The sequence below is a fragment of the Caretta caretta genome, chromosome 12 (genome assembly GCF_965140235.1).
Source record: "Caretta caretta isolate rCarCar2 chromosome 12, rCarCar1.hap1, whole genome shotgun sequence".
Taxonomy (NCBI): Eukaryota; Metazoa; Chordata; order Testudines; family Cheloniidae; genus Caretta; species Caretta caretta.
The window spans coordinates 36183516-36204889 of NC_134217.1; the positions used below are offsets into that span (position 1 = coordinate 36183516).

Below are 21374 nucleotides of genomic sequence, written 5' to 3' on the forward strand. Positions count from 1 at the left end.
CTCCACCCCCCACACAAATTCACTCTCCTGCTGGTGCTAGCCCATCCAAAGTGACAACTCTTTACATAATCAAGTCGGGCTATTTCCTGCATAGATCAAGGTTTTCTCACATCCCCCCCACCCCCATACACACACAAACTCACTCTCCTGCTGGTAATAGCTCATCTAAACTGACCACTCTCCAAGTTTAAATCCAAGTTAAACTAGAACATCTGGGGGGGGGGGGGTAGGAAAAAACAAGAAGAAACAGGCTACCTTGCATAATGACTTAGCCACTCCCAGTCTCTATTTAAGCCTAAATTAATAGTATCCAATTTGCAAATGAATTCCAATTCAGCAGTTTCTCGCTGGAGTCTGGATTTGAAGTTTTTTTGTTTTAAGATAGCGACCTTCATGTCTGTGATTGCGTGACCAGAGAGATTGAAGTGTTCTCCGACTGGTTTATGAATGTTATAATTCTTGACATCTGATTTGTGTCCATTTATTCTTTTACGTAGAGACTGTCCAGTTTGACCAATGTACATGGCAGAGGGGCATTGCTGGCACATGATGGCATATATCACATTGGTGGATGTGCAGGTGAACGAGCCTCTGATAGTGTGGCTGATGTTATTAGGCCCTGTGATGGTGTCCCCTGAATAGATATGTGGGCACAATTGGCAACGGGCTTTGTTGCAAGGATAAGTTCCTGGGTTAGTGGTTCTGTTGTGTGGTATGTGGTTGTTGGTGAGTATTTGCTTCAGGTTGCGGGGCTGTCTGTAGGCAAGGACTGGCCTGTCTCCCAAGACTTGTGAGAGTGTTGGGTCATCCTTTAGGATAGGTTGTAGATCCTTAATAATGCGTTGGAGGGGTTTTAGTTGGGGGCTGAAGGTGACCGCTAGTGGCGTTCTGTTGTTTTCTTTGTTAGGCCTGTCCTGTAGTAGGTAACTTCTGGGAACTCTTCTGGCTCTATCAATCTGTTTCTTTACTTCTGCAGGTGGGTATTGTAGTTGTAAGAAAGCTTGACAGAGATCTTGTATGTGTTTGTCTCTGTCTGAGGGGTTGGAGCAAATGCGGTTGTATCGCAGAGCTTGGCTGTAGACGATGGATCGTGTGGTGTGGTCAGGGTGAAAGCTGGAGGCATGCAGGTAGGAATAGCGGTCAGTAGGTTTCCGGTATAGGGTGGTGTTTATGTGGCCATTGTTTATTAGCACTGTAGTGTCCAGGAAGTGGATCTCTTGTGTGGACTGGACCAGGCTGAGGTTGGTGGTGGGATGGAAATTGTTGAAATCGTGGTGGAATTCCTCAAGGGCTTCTTTTCCATGGGTCCAGATGATGAAGATGTCATCAATATAGCGCAAGTAGAGTAGGGGCTTTAGGGGACGAGAGCTGAGGAAGCGTTGTTCTAAATCAGCCATAAAAATGTTGGCATACTGTGGGGCCATGCGGGTACCCATAGCAGTGCCGCTGATCTGAAGGTATACATTGTCCCCAAATGTGAAATAGTTATGGGTAAGGACAAAGTCACAAAGTTCAGCCACCAGGTTAGCCGTGACATTATCGGGGATAGTGTTTTTGACGGCTTGTAGTCCATCTTTGTGTGGAATGTTGGTGTAGAGGGCTTCTACATCCATAGTGGCCAGGATGGTGTTATCAGGAAGATCACCGATGGATTGAAGTTTCCTCAGGAAGTCAGTGGTGTCTCGAAGGTAGCTGGGAGTGCTGGTAGCGTAGGGCCTGAGGATTGTCTGGCTATGTAGACTCCCTCCTCAGGCCCTACGCTACCAGCACTCCCAGCTACCTTCGAGACACCACTGACTTCCTGAGGAAACTTCAATCCATCGGTGATCTTCCTGATAACACCATCCTGGCCACTATGGATGTAGAAGCCCTCTACACCAACATTCCACACAAAGATGGACTACAAGCCGTCAAAAACACTATCCCCGATAATGTCACGGCTAACCTGGTGGCTGAACTTTGTGACTTTGTCCTTACCCATAACTATTTCACATTTGGGGACAATGTATACCTTCAGATCAGCGGCACTGCTATGGGTACCCGCATGGCCCCACAGTATGCCAACATTTTTATGGCTGATTTAGAACAACGCTTCCTCAGCTCTCGTCCCCTAAAGCCCCTACTCTACTTGCGCTATATTGATGACATCTTCATCATCTGGACCCATGGAAAAGAAGCCCTTGAGGAATTCCACCACGATTTCAACAATTTCCATCCCACCACCAACCTCAGCCTGGTCCAGTCCACACAAGAGATCCACTTCCTGGACACTACAGTGCTAATAAACAATGGCCACATAAACACCACCCTATACCGGAAACCTACTGACCGCTATTCCTACCTGCATGCCTCCAGCTTTCACCCTGACCACACCACACGATCCATCGTCTACAGCCAAGCTCTGCGATACAACCGCATTTGCTCCAACCCCTCAGACAGAGACAAACACCTACAAGATCTCTGTCAAGCTTTCTTACAACTACAATACCCACCTGCAGAAGTAAAGAAACAGATTGATAGAGCCAGAAGAGTTCCCAGAAGTTACCTACTACAGGACAGGCCTAACAAAGAAAACAACAGAACGCCACTAGCGGTCACCTTCAGCCCCCAACTAAAACCCCTCCAACGCATTATTAAGGATCTACAACCTATCCTAAAGGATGACCCAACACTCTCACAAGTCTTGGGAGACAGGCCAGTCCTTGCCTACAGACAGCCCCGCAACCTGAAGCAAATACTCACCAACAACCACATACCACACAACAGAACCACTAACCCAGGAACTTATCCTTGCAACAAAGCCCGTTGCCAATTGTGCCCACATATCTATTCAGGGGACACCATCACAGGGCCTAATAACATCAGCCACACTATCAGAGGCTCGTTCACCTGCACATCCACCAATGTGATATATGCCATCATGTGCCAGCAATGCCCCTCTGCCATGTACATTGGTCAAACTGGACAGTCTCTACGTAAAAGAATAAATGGACACAAATCAGATGTCAAGAATTATAACATTCATAAACCAGTCGGAGAACACTTCAATCTCTCTGGTCACGCAATCACAGACATGAAGGTCGCTATCTTAAAACAAAAAAACTTCAAATCCAGACTCCAGCGAGAAACTGCTGAATTGGAATTCATTTGCAAATTGGATACTATTAATTTAGGCTTAAATAGAGACTGGGAGTGGCTAAGTCATTATGCAAGGTAGCCTGTTTCTTCTTGTTTTTTCCTACCCCCCCCCCCCCAGATGTTCTAGTTTAACTTGGATTTAAACTTGGAGAGTGGTCAGTTTAGATGAGCTATTACCAGCAGGAGAGTGAGTTTGTGTGTGTATGGGGGTGGGGGGGATGTGAGAAAACCTTGATCTATGCAGGAAATAGCCCGACTTGATTATGTAAAGAGTTGTCACTTTGGATGGGCTAGCACCAGCAGGAGAGTGAATTTGTGTGGGGGGTGGAGGGTGAGAAAACCTGGATTTGTGCTGGAAATGGCCCACCTGTTGATCACTTTAGATAAGCTATTACCAGCAGGACAGTGGGGTGGGAGGAGGTATTGTTTCATATTCTCTGTGTGTATATAAAGTCTGCTGCAGTTTCCACGGTAAACATCTGATGAAGTGAGCTGTAGCTCACGAAAGCTCATGCTCAAATAAATTGGTTAGTCTCTAAGGTGCCACAAGTACTCCTTTTCTTTTTGCGAATACAGACTAACACGGCTGTTCCTCTGAAACCGTTCTTTAAAAGGGATGTCCATCAGTGAACTCAAACCTACAACACCATGTGCAAATATTAAATAGTCCTACCAATACTTCTAATTGAAAGTTTGTGGTTTATATCTAAGAATACAAAAATCTCTTAGAAATAATCTGCATTCTGCTCAGAGCACTGAATGGTTATAATGTGCCATCAAACAGTAGAAATGCAGTGTTATTTATTAGTATCATTCTTGTGAAAGATCCTGGACTGCCAGCCCTATAAAGTGAAGTCCCATGTGTCTGCAGAACAGATACACGGTGCAGCTGCAGTTTAAGTCTTGTCAAAGTGCTTTAACCCCAGTTTAGGTGGGACTGCCACCTGTAGGGCTAAGAGTGTAGTACAGTCTCTATGCGTATTCATTTTTAGTTTCTATGCTCAGACTGCCAGTTAGGAGACTATTAGTGCCAAAGATGATGGGTTTTTTTTTTTTCTGATATGGATACCTTTCCATTAGAAATTGAGTTGAGATCGCCGCACAGATAAGCAAATTCTTTTGAAGTAGGTCACCAACACTGCACCAGGTGGTAACTAGTCTGGCCCACACACTTTATGTCAATTGCTAAAAAGCTTTGTAGACCATCACCAATGTCTCAGATGATCTAGTTCCCCCCCGGAATAAAGTTCTCTTGTAATGTTTGTCTGTTTCATTAGAGGGGCTTAAGGGCCTGTGCAGATATCCATTTATAGTAATTTTGGCAACTTTTATATAAGGGAAATTTATTTTCCATTATGCTTGGCTAGTTGTAACAGTGTAGTTTAAAAAACAAACAAACCAGTATACGTCCATGTACTTTTAAGAATAGATTACTTAACAGTTAGTGAAGGTATTCAGCAGCCAAGGCAAAAGCATTATTTTAAAGCCTGAACTTAGTAGCAAATAGACAGTTGTTTAGTAAATGACTTGGCCGGGGGGGGGGGGGGGGAGTACAATGCATTTGCCGCTGTGATACATTGTAAATTATTTAGGTATATGTTACTGTGCACTAGCTGCCTATCACATACTTAGAAATATGTTAGCTCTTTATAATTCATTGTTGGACAACTTTTAAAATCAGTTGCTTTTTAGAAGAACATAAACCACAGAAATTCTTTATTTATCAACCAAGACCTGGCTAAAGAAAGACACAAACATGAATCAGGGTTTTGGGATTGGGTCACATTTAGAAATTGGAACCTTTCCAGCCTGATCTTGAATGAGTAATGTAATAATCATTGTAGTAAATGCTAGTTAGACAGGCTTTAGCCATTAAAAACAGAAAGATCACTAAGCATGAAAAACCATAATGCACAGTTTGCTCTTGTTTAAACATTTGCGTGGAACAAACTTTCCTGGCGTCTGTCTGATGTCTTAGGTTTCACAGTGATATCTTAATTAATCATGCCAATACCTGTTTGGCAACAAAGTTAGATCTCCCCTTTCTTCCAATCATGGGCTTAACAATATACACCTAACATAGATTCTGATCCCTGAGTCTTAATGGCGTTTGTGTGCAAAATTCCTCACTCTCAGCCATTACAGGCTATTACGCCTGGGGGAATTCTGCGCACCCGCAGAGCACAGAATTAATCTCTCTCACATAATTTTATATTTTCCTGCATAAAAACCATTTTGCCTAAGAAGTGCTGCAGTTTCGCCATGTGCCCACCAGAGGCCGCTGTGGTGCCAGAACAGCCAGTTGCGCGTTCGTGCCGACTGGTCTAGCGCCACAGCGCCCTCTGGTGGGAGAAAGGGGGACCTGCGGCACTTCCTAGGCAAAATGTATGTTGCTAGGGCAAATACAAAATTCTGTGCCCAGTGCTGCAGATTTCCCCCAGGAGGAGAGCTCATCACAGCACCCTGCCCGCGGAGCCAGGTTAGGACAGAGCGGGGCACACAGGGATGCTGGGGCAGGTCACAGACTGAGGTTCAGAATGGCTAGTGGGGGGACAGACTGGAGCACGGGCTCAGCAGCTAGTGCGGTGAGGGCGTTAAGCCTGGGGACGGGAGAGGGAGGCTGCAGATGCCCATGGGGAGGATGGGTGTGGGGACAGGAGCAGATGTGCCTGACTGAATGGGAGAGGTCTGGGGCAGCCAGGGTCTGCATGGGGGAGGCTTTCCAACACCCTAACAATTCCCCCGCCCCAAAGAAAAACCTCCCCCCCACACCCAACACCTTCCAGGTTCACTCTAGACTCCTTCCCTCTCCCTCAGCTCCTCTATTACCCCGACTCCCCCAAGCCTTTGCACGGCTTCTGACAGGTGCAGGAAATACAGTTCTGTATTGTAACTTAAATGAATTGCACAAAGTTCTGTATTAATATGCCTAGTAAGGAATCTATTTGTCAAAAAAAATTACCAGAATATTTCTTTTTGGTCTGTATTGTTACAGACATACTTGCTGACAGATATTTTGAAAGATACTACCAAAATAATTGTAACTGGCATGATTATATTGTGTAATATCGACAACTAAAATATGCAGAATTTTCAAATATTGTGTACAGAATTTTTAATTTTTTGCCGCAGAATTCCCCCAGGAATAAGCTATGTAACCAAACAACTGAATCTGACATGAGCATGGCCTCAGGAGACCTGGTTTCTTTTCAAGGCTCTGCCACTGGCCCCACTGGGGGACCTTTGGGCATGTCACTGCATCATTCTGTGCCTCAGTTTGCCCGTCTGTAAAATGGGAGCAATGATATGTCCCTCTGTTGGAAAGCCCTTTGAGATCTGATTGAAAGTACTGTATAAGACTACGGTATTATTATTAGAGCTGTATATTCTGTGTCTAGCTTTCTTCTCATGGGGCCCAGAAAGAGAAGTCCTGCAGCTTAGAGCTATCGGTGTTTTAGAAGTCAGAGTGAACTGGCCTTTCTTTTGCATTGGAAAATATTGTGTGACATCCAGTCCTAATGACAGCCGTGCTAGACTGATCACGGTTTGACATCACACTGAAGTAAGCTGCTTTAAAATCTCATGGGTAAAATTCTGGCCCTACTGAAGCTGATGGGAGTTCACCCTGTGAATGATATTCTGGCTTCATTGAAATCAGTGGCAAAACTCCATTTGACTGTAAATAGGATCAGGATTTCGTGCTGAAGCTTCCTTCATACTCTGAGATCACTTACAGCCTTTAACTCTTCTACATTCAACCATGTGGTTACTGATAGTTCCCAGATAACAAAGGTAACATTGGGAAACACTGATTTTGTGATAGTTTAGAGAAAGTGCTTTTGGGTCACTGTCTCATGGTATAGGACTGTATCATGCCTTAGTTTTCTAAGTAGAACTCTTCATTGAACTGTGTAAGGAAACATGCCTTAAATGACTTTACATTTGATCTGAGACAAGAAATTCTATTCAACAGTCTGCTTTCAGTTCTCTTACACAGAACCGTATAAAGCAGAGGTTCTCAAAGTGGGGTTGTGACCCCTCAGGGAGTTGTGAGGTTATTACATGGGGGGTTGTGAGCTGTCAGCCTCCTCCCAAACCCCACTTTGTCTCCAGCATTTATAATGGTGTTAAATATATAAAAAAGTGGTTTTAATTTATAAGGGGGGTCGCACTCAGAGGCTCGCTATGTGAAAGGGGTCACCAGTACAAAAGTTTGAGAACCACTGATACAAAGTATATGGCATCAGCTGAGGAAAAAAGTTATAAAATATACTATAGCTAAAGTCATTTTCCCTTAAACTCAGGTCTGCATTTTCAGAAATGTGTACATGCAAAATGTGCTCACAGTTGTGTGTCTAATGTGTAAGTGCAGTTGCCACAATTGTGAGAGCAATGCCGCACACAAATGATTAGGAAGCCATCACTTGCATGCAGAATTACTGAGATTGCTTATTGGCTGATCTATAGTAGTGGATTTTGTATTTAATGGGACCCCCCACTGCACTTCCCAGTTCATCGTCCCTGAAGGTTAGCACTGGAACATCAGATGAAAGACAACCGTGTTCTACAGGAAGCTGTGAAGGAGCACACTCAAGTGGCCTGGATTGCCGGTTCTTTGTGTAACAGTATTCTGGGATCAGAGCAATGCTTCCTCCCGCTTTGTTCCAGAGCGTGGTCTGGATTTTTAGAATTTCCTGTGCTCTCTGAAAAGAAATAGAGTGCAACTTAAATTAAAAAAAAATATCCAACATTTTTCTTCTACGAATGACTTTCTTAAAGTTAGTATTGGCTGACACATTTCAAGATCCTGTTTACCTGGGCCAAATCATTGGCACAGTGTAAATAGAGAGAAGATTATTTCAATCATTCAAGTTACAACTAGTAATAAATTTGCCACAGTACTGTCCTCTCTCCTATAGGGATCTAACCTGATTATGGGAAACAGCGTGGGGAATATTATAGGCATCTGCCCTGGTTCTGGGATAGTCAGGTCACCATGTGTAAAAGGCATTAAGTTATTCTGCGTAACATATTAGGCCCCTTCCAGCTGTTTAACTTAGCGGGCCTTTTTACTTGCAGCCTGGAACTCTTAGCTCTGTACGTTGAAACAGTGCACCTGGCCTTTATGGTTCTCTTTTCTAAGGCAACCTTTGACTGAAAGCTTTGGCGATTAGTCTGATATCTCCAGTAAATAGCACTGCTTCTGTTACAAGGAGATTATTTAAGAAACAAATTCTTTGGGTCTCTGGGAATCTGCACTAGAGTCCCATCGAAGCCCATCGACAAACTCCCAATAACTGCAAAGAGACAAAGATTTGGTCATTGGGGGATAAAAAATACATCTGTAAATATGGGGTTAAATTCTGGCCCCACTGAAATCAATGGGAGTTCTGCTATTGACTTCAGTAGGGCCAGGATTTCACCTATGGCTTTTTATGATTATGTATATTTTGGTCAGAATACCAGCCCACCTGTTGCTTGAAGGACTGCTAGTTAAGAGTGAATCGTAGAGCCCAATGGCTGGAATTATAGTTATTGGAGCGGTGTGAATACTACAAAACAATATTCACCAATTTTAGGATGTTCTAAAAATCTTTGTACATCTTGGAAAACAGACAATGTAATATTGTCTGAAACAAGTAGCATTTAATACCATTAATATAATGACACTGGAAACACAAACAAACTATTTCCCCATGTTTATTTTCCCCCCACACCCCCCACTGCTCTTCAGACATTCTTGTTAACTGCTGGCAATGGCCCACCTTGATTATCACTACAAAAAGTTTTCTCCCCCCCACCCCCCACTGGTAATAGCTCATCTTAAGTGATCACTCTCCTTACAGTGTGTATGATAACATCCATTTTTTCATGTTCTGTGTGTATATAAATCTCCCTACTGTATTTTCCACTGAATGCATCTGATGAAGTGAGCTGTCACTCACGAAAGCTTATGCTCAAATAAATTGGTTAGTCTCTAAGGTGCCACAAGTCCTCCTTTTCTTTTTGCGAATACAGACTAACACGGCTACTACTCTGAAACATATTATGAATCAGTTTCTATTTAGAAGAAGTTTATCAAAGAGGTAATTTTAGAAAGTGGATGCAAGTATCATACTGTTACACATCACATTTTGTTCCTATATTTAACTATAAAGTGAATATTCATTATAATTTCAGGAACATCTGTTCCTGTGAGGTTGTTTTTATCATCACATCTGTTTATTGTGTCTGTCTTGTACCTTTTCTAATCTTTCTCCTATAGGATATAAACAATTTTTTTTAAAAGAAAGAGAAATGGGAACACGATCAAGCATCACTGAAAAGATGAAATGTTTGCAGTGGCTATTTTTGGTTCATAATTATAGCCATTGATATGGGAGGGTTATTTTACCTTGACGTCCATATTATTATTTTCCCCTCAGTAAAATAAAACCAGGAAACCTTCAGGAGCTTTGCAAAAGATAAAAACAGACAACAGACTCATCAAACCTTTATCCCCTCCTCCTTCCTCTTTTGTTCTTGAAACTGATGTGCAGTATGGTTGGGAACCATCTGATGGGACGCTGGGGAACTATCAGCTACAAAATGTTAGTGCTCAGTTCTGTATTCCCTTTGCAGACTTGGAAGGCCAGGTGGGCAGTGGGACCTGCATGGTTCCCCTGTGCAAGAAGGTAAGATTTAGGGGGTCCGTGCCCCCTGCATTCCAGGCAGCACAGTCCAATGGGGGGCCCCTGTGTCCTCAATGCTGAGAGTGAATTTGGGGGTTGGAATAGAAAATCCATGCTTCTGTGCCTGGGAGTTCACATAGATCCATGACTTTGCAGGCTCACATGGATCCATGATTTAGTACTTTTGAGTAGCAGGCCCATGGACAGACTCAGGTGCTCAGCACCTCTCAAGCTGGGCCCGTAGATGGGGGATGTTATTAATTACTAGTACATTTTCTTAACTAAGAAGACAAGGATAAAGGAGGAACGTTCAGGGAGGCACAGTGGGACTTGGGCCAGCCCCCACAGGGGATGGGGAGGGAGCACCACCCAGCCTTGCTCCGTTCCGGCCCCCCTCCCAGCCCTGGCTCAGTGGGGGGTAAAACGGGAACACAGGCAGGGGTAAGGGGGGTGCAACCCTGAAAAATTTGGGGACCACTGATTTAATGCTTTTTGAAGGTGCTGGAGAATGACCTCTTGGGATCAAGAGTTCAAAATCCATTCAGTCATTCAAGCTTGGCAGCTAGAGTAGCAGTATGATTGACTTCTCTGGGATCTACTCACTTGCTGATAATTAACTTTCAGTGCTCAAGGTGGGGTGAAAGTAGGAGTGATGGGATTAAATTTAGCAGATGGAAATCTAGGATGAATTCAGGAAAAAAACATAATCCTAACTAGGAGACCTGTTAGTCAAAGGGAAGGGGAAAAAATAATGGATTTTTTTCAGTTTGGCCACCGTACCAGAAAAATCAACTATTCAGCCAGCTCTAGGGGGAATCTCCATCGCCTGAGTTATTTAAATCTAGATTGGGTAGGTCTTGGGGATACACTGTTGTGGAAAATGCTGCACGGTGGGGAAGTGGTCTAGAGGCGTGAATAGGTCTGATCCTTGTGATTCTGCAAAGCAGCTGAGGCTGAAGACGGTTATTGGTTGATAATCCTGACCTGAGCTCTCTAGCTAGGAAAACATATGGGTCCCATTTGCTTGCAGAGGGCCTCAGATAAATGGAAACTAGCAGCTATGCATGAATGCTTACTGATGCTCTAATACTTATGTGGTGTTTTACTCACAAACTCCCTAGGCCCAATCCGGTGTGTTGCTCAGCTCCTGGTCTGTGTGATGGTCTCGTTTACTTTTCCCCCAGGTGTGTGAGGGGATACAGAACTGCCGGGCCTCACTCTACTCATTTGCGGCCGTACGGTATCACTGGCAATGAGGCCAACTGATCCCAGCGCACATGGGAGTCGTCATCCAGTGAATGGTGCCAGCCGATGCAGCAGGTCAGCCACTCGTGTGTCCTCTGGAGCCCCTTCCTCAGGTCTTTTACTCCCTGCTGGGCTTTATGTACTGTTGCAGTAGCCTCTGAGGTCTCTTTGCACCCCATGGAGGTGCTTGGCTGGTGGCTCTGCACAGCCACACATCCGCTGGCCTTGCCTTGCTCTCCCCACAAGCCACCATCCCAGACCAACACCCATGAAGCTCAGGGTCACAGCATGCAGCTGGTGTGGATCCCACCTTTTGTGCTCCTCCTTCCCACTCTGCAGGTGAACTGACCTGATTTCCCTGCTTTTCATGCTGTTCTCATGCCCCAGAGCTGGAAGTATGTGGGGGAAAGACTCTGAGGACCAGGACTTGGGTGCATTTGTGTCTAGTACAGGCGGAGCTGGTAGCATTGTCTGTTATTAAGGTTGCCTGCCACATCCCATTATAAGATCCTGTTTTTAGCTGCTTATCACTTTTTGCCAAAACGGAACCATTTGGGCTGAAATTATCCATGCTGGGTATCTGCCTCAGGCTGACATTATTTGTTTATTTATCTATTTATTTTTAAGGGTCAGCCAGAAAGGTTCATCTGTTTCTGAGAACGAGGTCAGGGAAAAATAGATTGCTTTGCCTATTTTATAGAAATTCTGGTGACTTTTTCTTTGAAAAGCCGTTGTGCCCCTGTGCTTTGAAGAATGGACTTGACATCTGTTTTGGAGAAGGCCTGGTCTTTGTCTCAGGGATGTGCCTTTAGCCACCTCTGTGAAAATCTGCCAGGTTATAAGCCTTTGAAAACTCAGTGAAGCCTTGCTAGAGCTTCATAGCTAGATTCCCTGAAGTGTCCATCCATTCTGAGCTTGCTCCAGCCTGGGACTGATCAGGACTTTCCCTGCAATTGCTGCTGTGGGCTGATCCAGGCCGAAGTTGGGCACCAGAACTAAAAGCAGGGAGCCTGTCGCCCATGCGCTCTCAGTGACCCCTCTGCAGGGCCGAAGCAATATGGAGGAGGAAGCTGCCTGATTTGAATGCAAAGGAGACAAGAGCGAGACCTGGAGTGGGGGTTAAGGGAGTAGATTTGGATGAGGAGCTGTGGGGGGAGACTGTGGTTGGAAGCTGGTGGGGGGTGGGGTGAAGAGGGATACAGGGACTGGGAGTTGGGTGATGGAGAAGGAAATGGGACTGTCACCCATTGGGGAGGAGACTGGAACTGGATGAAGAGCTGGGGGAGACGGGTTGGCTGGGCAAGGAGCTGAGGGGTGAGGAAGAGAAGTGAGAAGAGAAGCATGAACTTCACCATTCCTCTGCTGTCAACAGATATCTGTGACTCCCACTGGCAAAGTGTCTCATCCCTCTACTCCACAAAGAGGATGACAAACGACTACTGCTATCAGTTACGCTGTTAACTCATGTGGCAGAGATCTGTGTAGTGAAGCTGATGATCTATGAGGTGTTAATAGGATTCCACATAATGGAACTTCTATTTCTCCAGTTTGAGTTCTTTGAACACATTGGAAACTGCATGCAAAAAACCTACATTAAAACAACGTTATTCAGGTTGCAAAATCAAGCACTCAGAAGTTAGGAAATGCTAGAATTAAGGTTGCTGTTACAGCTTCAGTTTGGCCCTTGGGTGTGTCTACGTTATGATACAGCCTTTAATTACATCAGGGGTTCTCAAACTGGGGGTCGGCGAGGTCATTACACGGGGGGTCATGAGCTGTCAACTTCCACCTCAAACCCCGCTTGCCTCCAGCATTTATAATGGTGTTAAATATATTAAAAAGTGTGTTTAATTTATTAGGGGGGGTCGCACTCAGAGGCTGTTTATGTGAAAGGGGTCACCAGTAAAAAAGTTTGAGTCCCACTGAATTACATGATCACATTTTCCACAGGACCCCGCCTCATTCAGTGCCTAGGATGGAGCTACCGTGAGGCTCCATCAGGTCTGTGCAGTGAATGAGGCTGTTGTCTGTAGGGACCCCTTCTTCATTTGTTACTGAAATTGGAATGTGTGCAATGAACAAGGCAAGGCACTGCAGGAAGAGGAAGGATAGCCACCTGGTCAAAGCTGCCCTAGAAAATTGGATTCTATCCCTGCCTGTGCCACAGAGTTCCTGAGGGATTCTATTGAAGTCACTGACACCAAACTTTTCAGAGGTGGTCATTAACTGAGTCAAGTATCACGGGGTAGCTGTGTTAGTCTGTATCCTCAAAAACAACAAGGAGTCCGACGGCACCATACAGACTAACAGATTTATTGGAGCATAAGCTTTCGTGGGTAAAAACCTGAAGAAGTGAGGTTTTTACCCATGAAAGCTTATTAACTGAGCGTTTCTCATTTTCTGGGTGCCTGCCTTGAGGGATCCGATTTGAAGAAGTGTTGTGTACTCACAACTGCAACTGAAATCACTGGGAGCTGTGCATTGAAGCAATTAAGTCCTCTATAATGCTAAGTACTCTGCAGTATCAGGTCCTTGGCATCTCTGATCGGGCACCCCAAATTAGTGCATACTTTTGAACTTAATTTCTCTGTGCCTCAGCTCATCATCTATACCCCCTCCTCTCACTGGGGTGTTGGGAAAGTAAATTAATGTATGTTTGAGAAGCACTCAGGTGAGCATCATAGGAAAGCCCACGAGGAATTAAGTAATTCTGTATTCAGAGTAGGGTTTGAATAGCGTGCAGTCAATAAAGCATGGGACCACATCTTGAACAATGAGGATAAAACAAAATACTGAAAAGCTGCTCATTAAGTGTACATTGTGCATAAATCAAGGTTCTTTTTCTTGTGGAAAAAATACTATGTGATCATGTAATTAAGAATGTATCATGATACATACAGAGAAGGAAGCCAAATTGAGGTTTCACAGGCAACTTTAATTCTGGTATTTCCTAACTTCTGAGTGCTAGACTTTGCAAACTTTAATGCTCTTTTGACATAATTTTTTGTGGATGATATATATATTACAGCTGGGCAAAATTTTTCGACCCGAACTTTCTGCAAAAAATACAGATGCAGTGACACTGATATGTTTCATGAATTCAAGTTAATAAAACCAAAATGTTTGTTTCAGGAAAAAAAGTACTGAAAAATCAAAATGTTTCATTTTGACAATTTTGAAATGAAACATTTTGATTTTTCTATTTGAGACAACTTTTCATTTTGAAATTCCTTTTAAATTTATTTTAAAAAATGTTTAAATTCACTTAAAAATCAAAACATTTCATTCAACCTGAAATATTTTTTTTTACTCTTCATTTAGTTGAAAATTTTGAAATTTTTTGTTTTCAGTTAGACCCCCAAAATCCATTATTCATCCATCTCTCTCTCTCTCTCTCTCTCTCTCTCAAACACCATCAGAGAGAAGGTAAAGGATAATTTTCAGTGAAGTTGAGTGAATAATTCACAGATGATATTTTTCTGATGGTTTTTAATTTATTTTCCTTCTCTCAGAACATCCACAAGCAAATTAGTTTCCTCAGATTTATTCAGTAGTCAAAGTCATTCAACACCCTTTTTTTGCTCTGTGGCTCGATAGATAAACAATTTATTGTGACTATTCAATACTTGAGATCTGAGTTGTGTTGCTTAGTTGTGATGGTTAGAAGTCACATGATACTGTTTCTGGAGTGGATAACATACAACTTGGAAATGTGCCAGCCAAGGATCATTTGTCCCAGTAAAACTCTATCTTTCCAATGTGAGAGGAGAGTGAACATAAATTGACAGTCACAGAAAATGTTATTTTCAATCAGTATTTGGCAGTCGCTTATTTTGTCCCACATAAAATGTCCTTTCCAGGAGTGCTGTTCACTTGCGACCCAGTTCCTGGACATCCCGGGAAGATGGTTATCAGTGCAAGCTGTGGACTTGGGGAGGTTAGTGAGAATCTTTGTTGTATTAAAAATCACTTTAGAGTAAGTGTGAGAAGAAAGGAGAAAGAGGAAATAAGATATTTCGACTGTAAATTGTACCTCTGCCCTTTGCACATGGGGTTGGTTTGGTAGGTCTGCTTCATAGCCATTCAGCACTTTGAATATTAGCACCTGCCTGTGTTGACCTCCTTTCTAATTCATGTTGGTTATTCCCTGAGAACTGATAAATATGTTTGTTATGTACAACCACAGTAGGGACACAGGACTGGAAGGGATCTCCTGGGTCATCGAGTCATCAGTGCTCTGCTATGGCAGGCAACCCCGTCCTATAATCGTGTTCATAAACTTAACAAGCTCTATCTTAAAACTAGTTTTGGTTTTCCCCCCCACTACTCCAATTGCAAGGGTTGTGCCAGAACCTCACTTCTCTGATGGTTAGAAACCTTCTTCTAATTTCCAGTGTGGATTTATTCAGGGCCAGTTTATAGCCATTTGCTTTTGTTGCTAATGTTGTCTTTAAGTTTAAATAGCTATTCTCCCTGTGTGGTGTTTATCTCCCGATGTATCAATAAAGACGAATCGTATCCCCTCTCAGTCTCTCTTTTGGTAGGCTAATGCAGCTTGTTCATTCCAAATATGGGTTCTTTCTTCTAATCCACTTTGAGGGGAAGCTTTCTGAGCCAAATCCCCCCTCCCAGGGAAACATACTCCATAGCCTTGGTGAGTTTGAAGTCTCCAAGTTGCTGAGTTTTATTCCACTTGAGGAGGAGTTTTGGGTTGTATGGAGAGGATAGGGGATGTGTCCAGGAACTCATGAGGAACCTGAAGATCTGGAGTTCAGTCTGGTTTCTTCACTTTGTATCTGAAGATTTCCCAGCTTTGCCCCTCCCAGCAGCCCTACACTATCCCCTAGACCCAGATTGCTTCTGCAGGGTGCTGTTCAAGGGGCTGGTGTACGTTTCTGCTGGTGAAGTGGAAGAGGGTAATATGCAATGTAGGTTCCCCTCCAATCCGTCAGCTTTTGGGACCTATAATCCTGCTCTCTTGCCATGCTGGGGAGATGAGAACGGAAACCTCTTTTGAGTTAAATTTTTAAAATAGTAATAAGGGGTCAGAAAACTGTAATTAAGTTCAAAACATAGGGTTTTGTTTGCCAGGTGCTGAAGCACACGAAGCAGTCTTTTGCTTGAGTTTAAGAGCAAAGAATTCACATCTCCAGGGTTGTTCCATAATCTACAAATTACTTTACAACGATCTGTGTGTCCAGAACACATGGCAGAACTGTGTTATGTTTAAAATAAATCACCTACCAAAACCTTCATTTAAACCATTCAAAGTTGTCCCTTTTCATTGCTCCTTTCTCAGTGGAAAATTAATCTTAGGAAGTGATACTGCTGCCCAATAAAACAGAAATTCCAAAAGCATGAAGGTTCTCATGCTGAACATTCAGGATTTTGACAGGAAGCAATAAAACGGAGGAAACTCACGGCTAGAAGTGAAATGTACCATACAGCCTGCACAAGTCTAGCACAGAGGGATACAGCCAGAGTCTGGACATTGAGGGTATGTCTACACTGCAGCTGAGATTGAGCCTTCCAGCCCAGGTAGACAGACCCGTGCTAGCTCTGCTGGAGCTAGTGAGCTAAAAATAGCAATGTGGACATTGCGTCATGCGTGGCGGCTCAGGCTAGCCACCCACGTCCAAGCCCACCCAACCCCCGGGTCAGAACTTGAGTAGCTACCTTGAGCTGCTGTCCATGCCACAACTTCCACACTAATAGTTTTAGTGCAGTAGCTTTGAGCAGACCTGGCCTGTGTTGTCTACCCAGGCTAAGAGGCAGGCTCCCAGCTGCAGTGGAGACATACCCTGGGGGACCTGGAGAGATGCAGTCAATGGGCCAACTCCTGGCAGTGTCAAATATTTGCAACTCCCACTGGAGCAGTACGTGGGCTGCCTAGATTTGCTAAATTTAAAGACACAGACACTTTTAAAGATGGATCAGGATGGGACTGGTATTCTAAGCATTTCCAGTCAATCACTCCCTAGCTAGTTACCTGATTTGGAAAATGGTTTCACTGTGTTATACATCTAGACCTTTATTTCCCTTTAACTTTTCTGCTGGTGTCAGCCATTACTTATTACCTGCATTTAGGTGATTGTCTTTTGTATATCTGCAGTAGATATAGTCTTACTAGGAATGCCCTACGTGTATTTCCATTGCAAGGTGGAAAGCTGTAGCAAACTCTTTTGCTGCATTTAGGTTTTAGCCTCGACAGTTCCTAAAGCCAAATAACCGACTTAGTGAATCCCAGAGACCTCCACAGGGAGGAATAAGTTATCACAAACTGTACTGCATGACTGAATTTTCTCCAGAAAAAAAGAGGAATTATTCAGGAAATAGATTATTCTCAATAAAGCTGTCTAAAAGCTGAGTTGTCTGTCCAACAATGAAATTAATCAAAAACAGTCCAAATGAGTAAAAAATACCAATTTATCAGAATCCAGATGTCTCTGGAGTCCCTCACATTTCCCATTAAAAATTCAGTTAATTCTTTCTTGATCTGAAGTTGCTCCTCACAGAACCATATAGATCTATGTTTAAGCTAAAGCATTAAAACACAAATAGAATTCTAGAATTCAGAGCATGAATCACTCTGAAAGATCTGTTTTGGGGGCTTCATGAATTTACCCGTGCAGATGCCTTATCCTTTCACAGTTGGGATGTTGGTTTTTGCATTGTCTTTAGCACTTATGCAAGAGACACGAGAGAAATATTGCAGTGCAATATTTCAGTGCAAGTGCAGTTCATTCTCATCTGGCTATAAAATTTAATATAGATCATAAAACCAAAGGGAGGAGGAGAAGCCAAACCTGTGGAGCATCTAAAGAGCACTGAAGCTTTCTCACTAGAATTAAATCCCTTTTGGAGCAATTTACCTAACAAGCTTTTTAATCCAGTTATAAATAACACCACAGTCTGAGACAAAGAACTGCAAAGGGGTCTGCTCAGTTTACAAGGCATTTGTGTTATAGACTTACAGAAAGCAGCAGTGAATGTGCTCTCTCTAATCCAAGGGGGAGGTGAAATTCTGAAAGTAGCTGGGCAAACTTATCTCAAATATTTATCTTGTTTTCCAGTAATAATAGAGCTTTGTGCTCCTACTCTCCTCACCTCAGCCTTGTTCTCCTAAAGTGCTCAGTAGCTCTGCAAATCAGGACACGTTTAATTCAGGTGCCTAAATATGGAGCTAGATGCCTAACCTCAACCACCCAAGTTAGAACATACAGTCGGTGTCTTTATAGAAGCACACAGGAGGCAGTTCAAAAATGAGTCTGTTTTGATGAATGTGGAGATGGAAATATATGGGGACTAGAACTGCCTACTGCAGGGTTTCTTGCACCTTCCTCTGAAGCAGCTGGACTGGTCTCCATCAGAGACAGGATACTGGGCTAGATAGACCACAGGGCTGATCCAGTCTGCCAATGTCTGTACTTCCATGGGCGTTACGAGTATAACTACCTTAAACTCAGAGTACAGAGAGTTCTGCTCAGAATGAATTTTCAGATGTGTGTACCTTGCTAATCTTTATTGGATTGTGCTGGTTTGTGATTGGTGCAGTGATCAGTGAAAGTTACTAGTACATACCTCTGTAAATTGTCATCGGCAATCTCTTCATATGGAAGTTGGCAGTGATACCACAAGGTGGTGCTGTTCAGAGTTTTTCTTTTGTAAAGGAATGAAGCGATTGGGATGACAGAATGACTCATCAGCTCTACTCTTTTCTTTGTTGTTCTCCCTCCTTTTCCTTCTCCCTTCTTTGTTTGCCTTACTCTTCCCCTGGCCTGCTTGGCATTTCTCCCTTTCTACCCGTGTAGGAACACCACCTCCCCGAATGACTTTAGCTACAAATAATCGAAGAATTCTTCTGTTGACATAGCTGCGTCTACACTGGGGGTTTTGTTGGCATAGCGATGTCGCCGGAGGGTGTTTTTTCACACCCCTGATCAACATAGCTATTCTGGTATAAATTTTAAATATAAACCAGGCCTACCATGGCAACACCCCAACTACTTATAATGTCTGTGGTTTGAATCAAACTTTTTGTAGAGCTTTGGTTAGACCCTGTTTCTTCCACAGCTTCATTAGTCGGGCAACTGAGCACATATATTACTGGGCTTCACTCAGTGTTGCTTTTGGCTTTTCCTTTAAAAATAAAAAAAAAAAATCAATCAGAAAACGCTTTAATGCAATGTTATGATTAAGACTTTAATTGCACCAAGTCTGGAAATTCGAGGTCATGATTTTCATAACAACAACTTAGCTAAGTTGTACATAAAGGAGCCTCAGTCCAAGCTTCTAATTTTGCACCTGCGATTTTGTGCCTGCAGTGAATTGTGGGTGCAAATAATAGCATTTAGATGTCTGGCTACCTGATCTGGAGGCATAATCAAGCAGTTAGATGTCTAAATGCTATCAGCTGTTCCTGAAATGCATTGCGGACAAAGGAAATGTGGGTACAAAATTAGATGCCATATTAAAAATATTTGGCTGATACTGTATTTTAAAGCATATACAGTCATAATAAATCCATGCAAAGAAGCTGAGTTAGGGGATGTTGTGGAAATTATAATTGTGTGTTTCCTAACTTTAACGTTAGTAAAATCTCAGTCATAATGTTGCATGAATGTAGATCTTTCATTTGTATATTGGTTTCTACATTGGTTTTATAGGTAAGACTACAAGGAGTAGGCCCTTAAGAGAATACTTTTAGCCTTATTTCAGTAATCATGATAACAAAAGCTAAATGTTAAAAACTAACTGTTTGTTTAGATAAGGAAATGCTCACAAGATTTTTTAATTCCCACAGCAAAAGAATCGATAGCTTTTAATGACATGCTTCTTTCAGTTCTTCTTTTCGATATCTCTAGGGGCTGCTGGTTGTTCTGCATCCATTATGGCATCAAAACAAATGTTACTGCAAGGAAATCTGTCCCAAGCCTTGAAAAACAAAGTTAAAGAACAAAATATGAAGAAGCCTGAGGCTAAATTTGTCTAGGTGGGGTGATGTTTACCGTTGCTGAGATGCGGGAACCCAAAGCGACTTTGCATAGTCTTTATTAATGAATGTCTGTAATATTTTCAGTGTACCTCGCTGCAAAAAATTTAGGGACAACTGGTTTACTAATAACCCAGGCCTAAATGATGTATTGCATTACATGACAGGACAGCAGGTCACAGTGTGGATATAAGAGACTCTAGAGACCTCTTGTGGACAACACAGATTTCTTTCTTCTTACACTATATGTCTGTGTATTAATGAAATGCTGCATCTCATTTATAAGATCCTGTCTGATTTTTTTTTTTACCTGTGTTCCATATGAATTTGTGGGTCTCTGCTTTCCCATGCTTTATTTTTCCCTTTCATGGCATATCGTTCATCTTCTGAATTGTCATTGGCTGTGATAATTATTTTAATTTCTGGGCAAGTTATGACTGTTTTATTTCCCTTTTAACAAAAGATGGCATTTAAAGCAGAACTCCTTGGGTGCAGCTTTTTGTTCTGTCTTTATATGGCCCCTTGCACAATGGGGTCATGGTCCATGACTAGGCCTCCAAGGCACTGGAATGATACACGTAATTAATAAGAATCTCTCTCTCTCTGGTGTTCCAGGCGCTGTAATTGCAAGGGAGCATGGGCTGCTCTGTATTATGAAATGTAAGGGTACAACCTCCTATTTTAAATCAGGTTGGTTCCCATATTCCTTCATTTATACTTTTTCTTGTTAGACAGTGACAAGAAATTTATACTTTTTCTTGTTAGACAATAACAAGTAATTTACTGCCTCTGAAGAAGTGGTGTTTCCCATTGTCGCGGGGTAGGTCCATCCCATCAGGCGGTGTCGGGTTGTGGGGGAATTAAAATAGAGCTAGGGTGGCCAATGTGGCCTAATTTCCCTAGTTGCCATAGCAGCCCTGGCTCCTAAGGCAGCGTGGCAAAATGATCAGGGTCAGTGCAGCAGCCCTTCAGTGATGGACAGCACGGACAGATGGCCCGAGTCAGTAGGACACCCATCTAAGTAGGGCGGTGTGGCCTAGCAGTCAGAGTCAATAGAGCGACCCTCTGTGGCAGGGCAGTGTGGCCCGGTGGCCGGAGTCAATAGAACCACCCTTTGAGGCAGGGCAGTGTGACTTAGTGGCCAGAGGGTGGTGGGCTGCCATCCAGGGGTGGGCAGTGGCTGGGGTAGGAGGATCCGGGCCCTCCCTACTCCACCAGGTCTCAGCCCAGGGTCTTATCTGTGGTGGGGTTATCCGCCACTGACTCAGTGGGGAGTTGCTACAAGTACACTCAGTGCATGTATGCCCGTGACAATGGACCAGCTGAGT

General features: G+C 43.2%; 1 long non-coding RNA gene across 1 annotated transcript; it reads left to right on the forward strand.

Moving 5' to 3' along the window:
* The first annotated feature begins 10218 nt into the window (after positions 1 to 10218).
* Positions 10219 to 20331, forward strand: LOC125620708 (uncharacterized). The gene is made up of 3 exons (XR_007352293.2): positions 10219 to 11129; positions 14915 to 14991; positions 19919 to 20331. It is a non-coding gene; the product is annotated as an uncharacterized LOC125620708 (long non-coding RNA).
* The last annotated feature ends 1043 nt before the right edge of the window (positions 20332 to 21374 follow it).